This window comes from Hibiscus syriacus, unplaced genomic scaffold (assembly GCF_006381635.1).
Source record: "Hibiscus syriacus cultivar Baekdansim isolate YM2019G1 unplaced genomic scaffold, ASM638163v2 tig00112647_pilon, whole genome shotgun sequence".
NCBI classification, from domain to species: domain Eukaryota; kingdom Viridiplantae; phylum Streptophyta; class Magnoliopsida; order Malvales; family Malvaceae; genus Hibiscus; species Hibiscus syriacus.
Genome location: NW_024063375.1, coordinates 151,032 through 160,106, shown reverse-complemented (window position 1 = coordinate 160,106; position 9,075 = coordinate 151,032). Strand labels below are relative to the sequence as shown.

The 9,075-nt window shown below is 32.6% G+C and overlaps 1 long non-coding RNA gene across 1 annotated transcript; it reads right to left on the bottom strand.

Moving 5' to 3' along the window:
- Positions 1–940: 940 nt before the first annotated feature.
- Positions 941–1,739, bottom strand: LOC120182377. The gene is made up of 2 exons (XR_005521820.1): positions 1,567–1,739; positions 941–1,212 (listed from the first exon to the last, which is right to left on the bottom strand). It is a non-coding gene; the product is annotated as an uncharacterized LOC120182377 (long non-coding RNA).
- Positions 1,740–9,075: the final 7,336 nt, after the last annotated feature.

The window sequence follows — 9,075 nt, the reverse complement described above, 5'->3', positions numbered from 1 at the left end:
AGGATCATAAATTAAATTTATATTCGAATTCTTAAACTTATACTGTTAGAGACAATTTATAATCGACAGTGACCAATTTTGGGCATTGTGGGTGCTAATCCTTCCCCAAATGTAACGACCACGAATCCCTTTTTATTATAAAAAAACAAATTTTTGGTTAAACGAAGATCGGTTTATCTTTTAACTGGTGTTTTCTTAAAAACTCTTTTAAACAATGACTTTTTTAGATATTCGACATAACTTACCAAAAAGGCCGATGGCGACTCCCCAAACATTTCAATAAAAACCATTTATTTGTTCACCATTATTTTTCCGCCAAGAAATTTCGTGCCCGGGCAAAACCTATTACGACATGTATTATCGTTATTTTATTCAATTCTGTCAGTGGCATTACTTCTGATAACTTAGGTTTCAATTGTTTATTCAAGAAGCAAAGTTTATAGGCCGTGTGCTTTCTCTAAGGTTTAAAACTGATTAAATATTTTTTTCCAGATAAATTAGGATTTGACAAGTACATCATAAATTTTATCGGGTCAAAATAAAGATTCTCAAGGTAATTCCACTATTAAAATCAATACATATTATTTTTACAAAGGTATTTTCATAATTTTACCCCATAAGGGTATTTTCATAATTTTACTCAACTAAAATATTGTCACAATTTCTCATCGAAATACCTTTTGCATTTAACATTTAATGAGATAAATCATAATTAACAGATCCCGAGGTTAGTTACTTTACCACTTAATCACATAACGTATAATTAAATTCTATAGGTCCCCCAATTTCTTATACGAGTCATCTAAGTCATATTCGATTACCGACTTTTTACCGTATTCGGATCGAGTTTAGAAATTGTAGACACCCATTTTTTGATTGGGGATTAAAATATATATTATATTTATTATTATATATTATATTGTGATCATTATTCTTATTATTAGTATTATTAATAATATCATTTTATTTACACTGCAGGCCCAATACAAGCAGCCCTATTATATTACAAGTGACCAAGACCTGAACCAGGCCTAGCAATTGGCCCAGTGTAGACCCATCTTCAATTAGGGTTTTGAAACCCTAAAACATCAAGCTGCCGCCTCCAACAGTTGAAAAAAGCTGCTGCCGCCCGTGACCATCCAGCCGCAACCGTGCACGCTCCATCCGAATGCTTCAGCACTGCCGAGCCAGTTATCATCACCATCGTCATTCCTTACGCCAAATAGCACCCAAAAATATAAAAAAATCAGACCTAATAAATCCACTAAAACAAATAAAAATTCCAGAAATTCTATCATGCTTTACCACTGACCGAAAATCAGTGGAAAATCCACTACACAGCAGTTATAATTGGAGACTCATTCGAAGCAAAAGGAGGGGCAATGATTCGAGCAGGGGAGCAACCATTCGAACAACAACAGGAAACGATTCGAACAGGGGGCAACAACAAGGGAGGGTCTGTTCTTTTATAAAAAAAACATAAAAAAATTTCAGGTATTTTGTTCTTATTTTTTATTTTGATTTCTAGCATAATAAAAAAATCGAAGAGCGAGAAAGAGAACTTACCTTGGCCGACGAGGAGGGCTTTCAAGTTCCTCGACCATGGTAGCCGGATTGGAGAAATAATGAGTGAAAGAAAGAAAGTACAAGAGAAAAGAGAGAGTTGAAGAGGGGAAGAGAATCTGCGTTGGTGGGATTGATTTAGCAGTGATGGGGGTTTAGTTATTAGGTTAGAGTTTAATTTAATATTTGATTTTTTTTTGGGATGAAACAACATAGTTTAAATGGGATACATGGTATTTCATTTTGTGAGATTGGGTTTATTTTTTAGATAGTCACGTATGTTTCCTAATATTTTAATTTTATCTTCATATTTTAAGAAAGTGTTATTTTGGTCCTTGATTATAGTCAAATTATTTTTTTGTTTGTTTATACATTTGGTCTGATATTTTGAATTTTTCTATTTTAATCCTCTATGTTTAGGGTTTATTCTGGTTTCCGTACTTAAAGTTTGATTAAATTGCATTTTAATCTATCAGTGTATTAGTATATATATGTTAGGTTCTTTTTATACATACATTTTATATATAGTAGGTGTATATGTTTCATATAATATGAGATCTACTTTTAATAATATACCCTTTAATTTTATCTCAATTTCATTTTAATTTCTTTTTTTTTATCGATTTGACTCACTTTTCATTCCTTTTAAATTTATAATTTTTCCCATGTATTTGCATAAATTCCGTAATTGTATATTAATTTTTTATGAAATATGTTTCTTTCCTAATTATGCTCATTTGTTTTATTGTAACATATATGGTAAATATATTTATATTGTGATATGTGGCTATTAACGTATATTTAAGTAAATAACTTTTGAATGCATGTTGACCTCATAATTAAGGGTGTGTAAAATTACCCGACCCGGTTGACCTGACCCGTCGACTCGAAACTAAAAAAATCGGGTAATTCTTTAAAAAATTACTCGACCGGGTCGGGTACCCGGCCCGACATTTCCTGGGTCGGGCCCGGGTCATAAAATCTAGTTTTTCCGGGTACCCGGTTACCCGAGTACCCGATTAGTTTTTTTTTATACAATTATATAAAATATAATGAATTATTTATATTATGGATTATTAGATTTTGTATTTCGAAATTTTAAATTTTATGTTCGGATATTAGAGTATGTAATTCGAAGTTTTGAATATTTAAATTTGTGTATATATTTTTTAAATTAATAATTTAAAAATAAAAATTAAAAAACTGGGTATCGGGTACCGGGTACCCGATTACCGGGTGCCCGCAAAATCCGGGTACCCGATTACCAGGTACCCGTAACATCCAGATCAAGACACGGGCCGAGAAATCGCTGGCCCAGAAGTTCCGGATACCCGAAAATCGAGTACCCGAAAATCCTAGTACCCAGATTTGCACACCCTTATTCATAATGTTCCCCATTTCATTTCCTTCCATGGTTAAATAATATGTATTTATTAATAATGGATTTATTATACGTTTCATTAAAATAGTTAGATATACGTGTATTTAAATTTTTTTAGTCATATTTAATTACTATTATTTTTTTAATATGTTTATAAATTACATATATAGTTACATTTACTTGTACATATGAATTTAGGTACATGCCATCTTTAATTAATCTCGCATGTTATAATTACGTGCATAACTCGACATTATTACATAATTGAATTAAGAGTAATATCCTTTTAATTTAAAATCATTTTAAATGGGTTGTCTTAACTTATTCGAGATACACTTTTAACGATTTTAAAATAAAAGTGTATCCCATTAGTGGCACCTAAAAAATTGACTCATCACTTTAAAATTTGGGAATAGAAGAAAAAAAATGTTCGGTTATTTAAATTTATTGAGAAAATGTTGTTATAACTATTTAAGATATGATCTCGATATTTTTAAATAATCTAATATTCTTTAACTTTCTAAAGGCTGGATAATTTTAACTTAATCAATCTGAGTGTTTTTTAATATGGTGAAATTCGTATGTTGTTATTTTGTTGGGATCATAAATCAAATTAAATTCGAATTTGCAAATTTCATTGCAAAGACATTAATTAATCGACTAGGTACCGATTTAGGGCGCTGTGCCTGTGGGGGTGTTAATCCTTCCCCACGCGTAATCGACTTTCGAACCCATTTTTTATCAAATCTTGGTAAACGCATACTAGCTTTTGTCTTAAAAATGATTTTTCTTAAAATTGTTTTTAAAAGACGCTTTTAGGTATTCGACCTACCTAACCCAAATGTTGATGGTGACTCTTTTCAACTTTATCCAAATTGATCCAAAATCACCGAATTTTCCAAAAATAAAAGTCGTAATTGTTTTCTAAACAATTAAACGATTGTTCCAACCTAAAAACAGTTTCGACAGTTTGGCGACTCTGGAGAATTTTTTTAGAGAGTCAGACTAATAGTCGATTAACTAATTGTCTTTGCAACTGAAATTTATAAGTACGTTCTAATTTGGTATTTGATTCCTTATTTGTGTTTAATTTTTTGTTTGCATTTAATTTGTAATTTGATAAATAGTTGTACTAACGTGTGATTTACATGTTTCAGTTTTCTGACCTTCACTTTAGTCTGTTGATTTTCTTGGATCGAGGCAAAGGATTATGAGTTTCCCCCACTGTCGCTATAACCCTTCGATATTTGGATTCTTCTAACTATGCTCTATCCCGTTATGTAGGGGGTAAATTCTACGCTTACGTGAGAAAAATTGCTTTTCTCCGCATGGGCTATAGCAAGTAACCTCTAGGGTACATGCCTTATGTTTACGAGTGAAACATTGAGTTTCCTCGCATGGATATAGGGAAATGTATCCTCTCGAATCGAACTCGATCCGTTTTAAGCCTATAATGGGTGAGGATCGAGGGTCTGGCAAGCCCAAGGGGGCACCAGTAAAGGACAATTTGAGGACCCTATTAGTGATACCAAACCTCTGTTCGTCTTATTCCGAATCTCTGTCTACAGACACAAAGGGAAAACACATTCTAACATTTTCCTCAAATTTATTTTTGCAAGAAGTATGAGAACTAGAAAAACATGCGGTTATGTTTTATGTTTTCCGTACGAAGCATGTAAATTAGATATCATGAGGTTAGAGTTTGTTGTGAATAACAAAGCATGTGGGTAGATATCATGTTGGGTAGGATTTACTAAAGCATGATTGAGTAGCCAACATGTGAGGGTAGGTTTTATTTGATGTTTAGTAAACTTATTATCTTGTTGTTTATCTTATATGTCCATTTTTGGTGTGTGTCTGTTTTATTGTGATTTTATTGCATTTGCATCTTCATGTCATTTAAAGGTGTTAATTCGCAAGTGATTGACTAATAAGAAGGCTGACCATATTGAGGCAAGAAATTCTCATCCATGTAGTCAAAACCAGGAGATCCAAAGATGTTTAAATGATTCATTAAGAAGGACATCCAATGACTGAAGAAATCTGAAATTGATTGAAGACAGACCTATATAGAAGGAGATCCGATGAATGAAGAAGTTTGAAGTTGATTGAATACTACCTTTAAAGGCACCGAGACTAAGATGTTATCTCAGAAGATAGATACAATCATACTAAGGACGAGAAGACCCTTCATAAAGACATGAAGACCAGTTTGCATTGGAGGTAAGAATGGAGATTTCAAGATTCAATTTAAGGACATCCGACATCATCAAAGGTAATAAAATACGCCGATAACTTTGGGGTGCGATGTTAGATTCCATGAAGAGTACGGTTCAAGGAGATGAAGAGATGAAGAATCACAATTGTATTTTGACTACATGGTGAACTTATTGAATTCTTGTTGTCTAAATGAAGGTTGTTCTATAAGTGGTCACTTTGGGAATTAACACCTTTTGCATTTGCATTTGGTCTATGCATTTACATTCTGCATAACATTCATTTAAGCATTTTTACATGCATAATTCATAAAAAAAAAATAGAGCTAATTCATGGAGGATTCTATAAAGTGGTCCTACCACGTGACACTACATAAAATCAAGAAGTTGAAATCAGTACAGTTAGAGCCTGTTTAGCTGATTGTAGGACTAAGCCTTCCAGAATGATTTAAGAAAAGAGTCCCCATATCCCGATGGTTACGATCATGCACAGTTACCACATAGGAAGCTCATGACATTCCTCCAAGAATTGTGAGGCACTGAAGCGCAAGATCCAAAACTTGATTGATTCAGGGGCATGGATAATCGGAAAATGATGGGGGCATTGCATCTACCATTGCGTTGAGATCATTGTTTTGTTTGAAATCATTTTTGTTCTATCTTTTATACTTGTTTAATGTTTTAAGTGACTGAACTTATGCTACCTTCTAAGGTTGAATAATTGAGCAAATTTTAATCTTTAGTTCTTCGAATATTGAATGAATTAAGGATTCTTTTAATTCTTCAAGAATTATAGATTTTTGAAATATGGCAAGATCAGACCTTTCTTATCCTATCTAAAACAAAAAAAAATCCCTCAATTCTTTACCCAGAATAATTCATGGATATACAAAGAGTCATATTGATACCTTTGAGTCAATAAAGTCACACCATCATCTTTTTAGACGTAAAACCAACATTTTTACCAATAAAACCGAAGGCATTGAGTACAAGATGTTCACTTGAACATGAACTTTCATACCAGAAGATACAACTTAGGGGGCATCTCGCTTCCATTTTCTGAAGTTGAGCCTAAACAATTAAGACATGTTGGGAGCAAGAATCAGAAAGGAGAATGAATTCAAAATAACTCTATCATGCATTAATTACATTTTTTTCATGTGAATATAATTAATTCTAAAAATCTATCCCCCTGGGGATATCTCTTCTGCGAGGACTTTTGTGTATGAGATGATGAACGGCTTTGTTTCATTTAACCATATATGTATATATATATCCCTTGTTATCCCCTTTTGAGCCTATAATATTTTTTCTTATGATTTAACCCTAACTAAGGATCACCCTCCACACTGGGGGGGCAAGGTGGAAGAAATCTACTCACATGAGTGAAGATAATTAATTCAGATGAGATACCAAAAGTTGAACCAAGTGTCAAGTGTGAAGATCCAATCAGAACAAAAAGAGAAAAGAAAAAAGAAATTAAAGCAATGAGAATAAGAAAGAGCAACAAGAGCAAAAAAAAAACAAAAAAGTAAAGAAAAAGAAGAAAAAGAAAAAAAAGAAAAAAACAAAGAAAAAGGGACGAGAATCGACTCAAATTCCATAATCACTTCACTCGTAGATCATAGAGCATCAAGAGAGAGACACATACAAACAAATTCAAATTGAGCAAGACATGATTGAAGGCATCAGAATGAATTGATCCTTGGTTCAATACCCTGAAACACTTGTTTGGGCCTACTTATCATTTTCTTTCATAACCATGAACCATGGCCTACATTACGTGCCTTAAAAAGTCCCTTATAATCATACATAGATTTCTAGACAGAAGATGTTATTTTTAGATTTCATTTCTCCCATCAGGATTAATCTTTATTTGCAAAATATTTTCTAAAATCCTTAATGCATGATTGAGAAAAATAATAAAAGGGGGGTTCAAGATGTAAATTTTGAAAGACGTTTTGAAACCAAAGGAGGATTCGAGTTGAAAACCTGAAAAGGCGGCTCAAATATAAAAATGGTGCAATTGAGGCGATTACACAAATTGCTTGATAAAGCATTGCACAATCCGAGTGTGACCATGAGAGTTAGGAGCCGGAGAACACTTCCAGTAGATGAGCATACAAGCTATCCAACCAGATTAGTGAACATCAAAGAAATAAGAAGGCCAAACCATTGACCAAACATAATAACCTGAGACTTTCTTATCCTTTCTTGATTTAACCATTTCCCAAAGATAGATGTGATCTTGACACTTGTTAAATAGTTATAATTTATTGAAGGATTAACAGTGTAATTAATTCTTTGATATCCAATAAACTCTTGTTTCATGATTTGTGTCAATTATGAAACCTAGAAAGGGGCAATATTTTCTCAAAATCTTTGATTAAACATTTTTCAAAACTTTTTGATATTTTCAAACTCTTGAAAATAAAAGAAGAAGAGAAAAAAATGACTTTTAAACAAGACAATCTCTTTGGAATGGATCTTGGTTGTTGACATATGGCTTTCAGACATAAAGTTTATGCTTAGAATCAGTGCTGAAGTAAAAAATGATGAATGTTGGGGCATCTTTGGAGATTCAACGTCCTGAAGTAAACGATCAGATCTTCTGAAGGTCTTTCATCCACATGCAGAAACAAGTAGACTCTTGATCGCCTTTGCTATGGTTTCTCTTGAAACAAAGGGTCATCTCGCTTAAGACAATTTTCTTAAAAACAAATTTCGTCTCGCTTGAGACAGTTTTCTTAAAAACAAATTTCGTCTCACTGGAGACAATTTTCCTTAAAACAAAATTAATCTCACTTGAGATTGTTTTCCCTAAAAATAACTTTTTTATTACTTGAGACATCTTTCTCTCAAAACAAATTTTGTCTCACTGGAGACATGTTTTCTTTAAAATACAAATTCTAAAATTGTTTCACTAGAAACAAAATTGATAAACTTTGAGATTGTTTCCCTTGAAACAGAAGATTTGTCTCGCTTGAGACGGATTTTACTCGAAACAAGAAGATTTATTTCACTCAAGATTGTTTTTTCTTAAAAACGATTTGTCTCGCTTGAGATGGTTTTTACTTGAAAGAAGACATTTCATTTCAATCAAGATTGTTTTTAAATAAGATTTTATCTCACTTGAGATAGTTTCCCTCGAAACATAAGATTTTATCTCGCTTGAGATAGTTTCCCTTGAAACAAATTTTGTCTGTCTTGAAACAAATTTTGTCTCCCTTGAGATAGTTTCTCTTGAAACACAAAACTTTTAGAACGTTTCCCTTGAAATGAATTTTGTCTCCCTTGAAACAAATTTTGTCTCTCTTGAGACAGTTTCCCTTGAAACGAATTTTGTCTCTCTTGAGACAGTTTCCCTTGAAACAAATTTTGTCTCCCTTGAGATATTTTCCCTTGAAACACAGAACTTTGAAAAAGTTTCCCTTGAAACAAATTTTGTCTCTCTTGAGAGAGTTTCCCTTGAAACAAATTTTGTCTCCCTTGAGATAGTTTATCTAGAAACACAGAACTTTGAGAACATTTCCCTTGAAACGAATTTTATCTCCCTTGAGACAGTTTCTCTTGAAACAAGTTTTTGAATCAGTTTCTCTTGAAACAAAGTTTTGTCTCCCTTCAAATGGTTTTTCTTAATACCAACTTTGTCTCTCTTGAGACAGTTTTCCCTTGAAACAAAATGTATCTCACTTGAGATGTTTTTTCTTAAAACCTACTTTTTCTTGCTTGAGACAGTTTTCCCTTGAAACAAGAAATTGAATCTCACTTGAGATGGTTTTTCTTAAAACCTACTTCGTTTTGCTTGAGACAATTTTCCTTTGAAACAAAATTTATCTCACTTGAGATGGTTTTTCTTAAAACTCTTGAGATAATTTTCCTTCGGAATAAAATTTATCTCACTCGAGAGAGCCT